The sequence below is a fragment of the Triticum dicoccoides genome, chromosome 5B (assembly GCF_002162155.2).
Source record: "Triticum dicoccoides isolate Atlit2015 ecotype Zavitan chromosome 5B, WEW_v2.0, whole genome shotgun sequence".
Taxonomy (NCBI): Eukaryota; Viridiplantae; Streptophyta; class Magnoliopsida; order Poales; family Poaceae; genus Triticum; species Triticum dicoccoides.
In genome coordinates, this window is record NC_041389.1 from 413126389 (window position 1) to 413132768 (window position 6380).

At 37.7% G+C, this 6380-nt stretch overlaps 1 long non-coding RNA gene across 1 annotated transcript; it reads left to right on the forward strand.

Annotated features, from left to right (window-relative positions):
* Positions 1 to 1575: 1575 nt before the first annotated feature.
* On the forward strand, positions 1576 to 2229 carry LOC119305620. The gene is made up of 2 exons (XR_005148724.1): positions 1576 to 1693; positions 1928 to 2229. It is a non-coding gene; the product is annotated as an uncharacterized LOC119305620 (long non-coding RNA).
* Positions 2230 to 6380: the final 4151 nt, after the last annotated feature.

A 6380-nucleotide genomic window follows, 5' to 3' on the forward strand; every position in this document is an offset into this window, starting at 1 on the left:
AGGACCTCTAGGTTGCCTATACAGTTCATAGACAAGTGAAAGTGGATACTCTAAAATGCGCAAGATCAGCGTGAGTGCTATGGATGGCGTTCTCGTAGGGAGACGAAAGCGGATCCATAATGATGTAATTATATGTTGAATATGTGGACTCGTGTGCGCCACCTCAAAAGAGTTATTTGCAGTCGTAGATAGGATAGCCACCAAGTCAAAGCTGGCTTGCTGCAGTTAAACCCCACCACCCCTTTTGATGATAATGATACATATGTAGTTAGTTCTGATGTAAGTCTTGCTGGGTACATTTGTACTCACGTTTGCTTAATTTATGTTTTTGCACAGAGAGTACAGTCTTGCTAGTAGTTCCGCGTGCACTTCGACGTTTAGCTTGTTACCTCCGCTACGATCTTGTGCCCTCGGCATGATCTTGTAGATAGTCAGGCTTCTCATCCCTTTTCATTTGTAGTTGTCTGTACTCAGACATGTTGTGCTTTCATTGTTTGTATGCTCTAAAGGTTGGGTCATGATACCCATGATTGTAATACTTGGCTCCTCGGAGCCTACTGAATAAATACTTTGAGTTGTAGAGTCATCTTGTGATGCCATGTTGCATTTGCACATATCGAGCATATTCTGTGTATGTTATTGAAATGCTTGGTATGTGTGGGATCCGACAACCTAGTTGTTTATTCTTGGTAGCCTCTCTTACCAAGAAATGTCTCCTAGTGCTTCCACTGAGCCATGGTAGCTTGCTACTGCTCCGAAACACTTAGGTTGGCCGGCATGTGTCCTTGTTCATTCCTGTGTCTGTCCCTTCGGGGAAATGTCACGCGTTGTTCCTTCAAGTCCCTGTAGCTTGCTACGACTTGGGTTCATACATTGTTGATCGGCACATTCATTGTTTGGTCATGTATGCCTGTCCCTATAAGTTAGCGCCACCTTGGGTTTATGACTAGTCATGTCGGTCCGGGTTCTTTGTCATATGGGTGCTAGTAGCACAGTCATATACGTGAGCCAAAAGGCGCAAACGGTCCCGGGCCAGGTAAGGTAGCACCTATAGGAATACCGTGCGTGAGGCCGCAAAGTGATATGATGTGTTACATGCTAGATTGGTGTGACTTAGGATCAGGGTCCTGACACAAAGATAGACAGTCCTCAACACCTAACACATATAAAGATCAGAGCGTAAAGATCGAAACAATCCATCTCGTGTGGATCGTACAGCTGAGTGGGCAGATGATTTTAGAGAGATTCCTAGCACGCGCCCTAATCTAAATCTGAATGTAATGACAAACATTATTTAAAGACAATTAATACCTGATTATTTTCGACTGAGGTTATATTCCAAAAATATATATTAGTAGTCTCATGCACGGATTGGATATATTGCAACACATTAAAGACATACCCGAAAATGATGAGAATTAATACCTGTAGATTCTCTTATGGGATTATATTCCAGAAATAGGCAACCTTATATAAGTAATAATATAATGTCCTAAAATTACATTAATTATATGCCTGTAGTGACATTCAGTACCTTCATATATAAAGTGTCCTCCTTCCATCCATATTTCTACCGGGTAGTACAACACAAAGAACCGAAAAGCGTCTTTCAAGCATATGTCCATGGGAAGACTTGCACAAGTGCCTATCACCCTTATTATCGTCCTTCTTTACACCGGCCTCCTAGCCGAAGGTATGTGTTCATATCTAAAATGCAAGTAGTATATGAAGAAACAAAATTGTAGTGGAGGCTTTGCTTGCTCAAAATTCACACAAACTTGCCAGTACACATGACACAATGTTGTAATAATATACTCATGTAGCGTGAAAGATATATATTTCTATGTATTTTTTTCACTTTTGAACCAACTTGCAACATCTAAATTTATCGTGGTATAAATAATAATATAATATACATGTGAACCAGGAGCAATGGGAACCAATAATAACGAGCAAGTCCATCTACAATCCTTGAAGCTGATGGGCTTAACGCAGGAAAGCGACCTCAAGTTATGCAGGACATGCCATTGTTCCTGCAAGGGCGATAAATGTGATGCAACGAAATGCTGCTATCTGGCAAAGTGCACCACGCAACGACCTCTCACTTGTGTGCTAGACTTGATTCAGTGTGGCAGTTGTGATAATTGCAAGTGATTACTGCATGTACATGATGGATTGGTGGATGACATCATGACAATAAAGATTTCCGAAAAAACCTTTACCTTTTTTTGAGTGGACAAACTGATTTGACTTTCAGCAATTGAGGGGGGTTAAATTTTTGTGAGTAGTAGTTATACGTATATAAGCAAACCATCAAAACGGTGTCGTCAATAGTCAACACGCCCAACAATCGACAAAAAAAACTACTCCCGTGGCATTAGGTACTCAAGTGCTTGTGTCTGCCATTAGCTAGACATAGCAAAAGAGCCCCGCGTTGCAAGAAAAATATCACATTTAGCATCGACAATGCTTACTTCTTCTCATCGTTTATCAGGTCTCCCTTTTATTTCTTGTTGTCATTTATTTCTTTTATGACGCACATCCCTTCAGATTTTTCTGTCATGCACCCTTTCTTTTAGGACACTGATATCTGCCGAACGTCCCCCATCATTTCGTTGGGTATGAGTGATCCCTCCGCCCGAATGAAATCGTTCGATACGAGCGATCCCTCCGCCCAAACGGGTGGGGATTCTCCTAGCCCAAACCAACAGTGCGACCAGTTTGCTCAGCTTTCTTCGGCTTGGCTACCTGGCCCAACCAATAGCGTATGAATTTTACCATGTAAAAATGTTACCACTAATTATTATCTAAAAACCCTATTTTTGATACAAAAAATAGAGAAACCATACAATATAGAAAATCACCCATTGAATATATGGCAAATGAATGAAAACTTTGTAGGTCAAAGGCAAGTCTGTAGAAAACTACTTATATCAAGAAAATATGTACACAAAAAATGGCAGTTTTTTTGCATATATGACAAATCACGATTATACTGTGAAAACTAGGAAAAGCTTAATTTGCCGATGAAAAGAATAAATTGCCATGATTATGGAAATAAATTTGTCATGGGTGCATGAAAAACTAAAGTAGCCATGGGTATGAAAATAAAATTGCATCACTTTAAAAATAAATTTTCCATGATAGTAGGAAAAACAAAATTTGTCATTGTCCATTAAGAAGCTAAATTGCCGCGGAACTGAAAATAAGTTGCCATGGGTATGAAAATTAAATTGCCATGTCTTTGAATATAAATATTCCATGGTCGAGTGATTGAGTTTGCCATGGCCTAAGAAATTAAGAAAACTCTCATTGGTGGCAATATAGAAAATTTTGTGACATGGCAATTTTTGATTTATTTTCTTTAGCCGATGGCAAATTTGGAAAAGATAAAAACTACATTGACATGGCAAATTTTTTTAAAAATCGTGTTATGAACATAGTTCATTGACATCATAAAGCAATCTCTAAATCATTACAAATGATCTAAAAACAATTTATAAATCTTACAATCTCTAAATATGTAAGGTGCCATGGCAACAAAAAAGAAAAACTGCCATGTGCCTCGTATATGAATTTGCCATGTGCTCATGTTTGAATTTGCCATGCCACAAAACAAAATCCTAAAGAAAGAAAAATATTATGAATGTGCCATGTGACCATATGAGAATTTGCCATGTGATTTTTTTAATTTGCCATGTTATGAAGCCCATAGGAATATTTACCATTATCCATGGCAAACATGTATAAAAATCCTATGCAAAAATTGAGGCAATAATTACCATGTGTGAAAAACCTAGAAGGAGCGCAGAATTTGCCATGGAAAAAGTCATTGTTGGCTTGTTGTGTCATTACAGAAAATATTGATTAATAATTCTGTTTGAAACTTTTTGATAAAAGTGATGGCAACTATATGTGTGCTAAAAATTGTCATGATCCATAATGTGAATTTTCCATGTGCTCATATATGAATTTGCCATGTGCTCATGCATGAATTTGCCGTGCTACGAAACAAAAGCCCAAAGAAAGAAAAATGTTATGAATGTGCCGTGTGACCAAAAGAGAATTTTCCATGTGAACAAAAATTAATTTGCCATGTTATGAAGCCCATAGGAATATTTACCATTATCCATGTCAAACAATGTATAAAAATCCTATGCAAAAATCGAGGCAAAAATTAGCATGTATGAAAAAACCTAAAAGGAGCACATAATTTGCCATGGAAAAAGTTGGCGTTTGCTTGATGTTGTGTCATTACAGAAAATAATTGATTAATAATTCTGTTTGAAACTTTTTGATAAAAGTGATGGCAACTATATGTTCGCTAAAAATTGCCATGCTCAATAAAGTGAATCTACCATGTGCTCATATATGAATTTACAATGTGCTCTTGTATGAATTTGCCGTGCTACGAAACAGAGGCCAGAAGAAAGAAAAATGTTATGAATGTGCCATGTGACCATAAGCCAATTTGCCATGTCAACAAAAATTTATTTGCCATGTCATGAAGCCAATAGGAATATTTACCATTATCGATGGCAAGCATGTATAAAAATTCTATTTGTCTCAAAAAATGTATAAAATCCTATGCAAAATCAAGGCAATAATTGCCATGTGTGAAAAACCTACAATAGCGCACAATTTAGCATGCAAAAATCGTCATTGGCAATGCATATTAAGAAAATGTCATGTTTTTTTATCAAATTTGCCATGCTTTATGAAGAAAATTTGCCAATAATGTGAAACAATACAAAAAATGAGAAAACATTGCCATGGCAAATGCATGCTCAATTTTTTCATGGTGTTTTTTTTTACCAAAATCACCATCGTGTGTGTAATAAAATTGTCGTGTATGTGAAAATAACACAAAACAAATGATCAAGAAAATTGCCATGGAAAAATTCATAAACAAAATTGTTGTGTCTTTTTTATCAAAATTAGCCATGAAAGAAATTTGCCAAGAATGCGAAGTAATAAAAAATGATCAAAAATTGCCATGGGAAATGCATGTTATATTTTGCCATGGTATTTTGATCAAAATTGCCATCTTTTGCATAACAAAATTGTTGTGTATGTGAAATAACACAAACAAAACGATCACACAAATTGCCATGGCAAATGCATAGTCAAAATGACATGGCACATGAAGTAATAATCCCATGGTACATAAAAAAATGATAGATTTGTCATGTTCTATGAATTAAATTTGCCACGACAGTAACATTGAAATTGCCATGGTGAACTAGAAAATGATGTAAAATTAGAACTAGCTAGCAAAAAGCATAAACCATGATTTGTAGTATCGGGCATGGTGAATTGAAAATGCCATGGTGAATTTTTGTTGGCATGGGTTAAACAATTTCAATATCACATGGCAAAAAAAGGATCTCAAAGTAGCCATGGCAACTTTCTTCGAATATACATGGCAAAGACACATCAAAAAGTTGACATCATAGCAAAAATATGCTTAAAAATAAAAAAAAATATGCTTTACTTGCCATGAAAACACATCAAAAGTCACATGTGCTTTTAGTTGCCATACATTTGCCGATGAATTAACAACAAGGATTACAGTGAGAGGGAAATCACAAAAATTTGTTATCCTCTCATAGGACATTACATGACATTTTTAGGAAAGCTGAACTGGAAAATTGAACAAAGTGGGGTATGCAGACATATGAAGCAGAAAAGGAGTGTTATCATACAGATTCATTGTTCGATTGGCAACAAACTAGTGGATAAAAAAGACAATATGGGGTTCATGGTGCAAGAAATTAGCATAGAATCAATGTGAAAAAGGGGGGAATAGGTGCAACCTGTAGGGGAGGGAGCCAACGTCCACAGCGGCTTTGTGTAGTATGTGTCGTGCTGGGCAAGCTCGAACTCAGGATCCGGTCCTTCAACCTCCTTCGACGCGGTGGGGAAGGGTGGGGTTGAGAGGTGGGAGATGATGGTGAATCCTCTCAAGGACGCGTCCTTGCTGACCTGGTCGTCATGGTCTACTTTCACCTAGGGCGCGATGGCCTGGTGCTCGTGGCGGTGGCGAGGCATGATACGTCTCCAATGTATCTATAATTTTTTATTGTTCCATGCTATTATTCAATCTTGGATGTTTCATATGCCATTGTATATCATTTTTTTGGGACTAACATATTAGCTTAGTGCCAAGTGCCAGTTGTTATTTTTTTTTCTAGGATATGAGTACCAAATGAAGTCCAAATGCCACGAAACTATTTAACAATTTTTTTCTGGACATAAGAGACACTAGAAGATTTGGGGGGAGGTCAGAAGACGAAGGAGTGGCCCACAAGCCACCAGGGTGCGCCTGGGGGGGTAGGTGCGTCCTGGTGCCCCGTGGGCCCCCTTTGCTCCGTTCACCT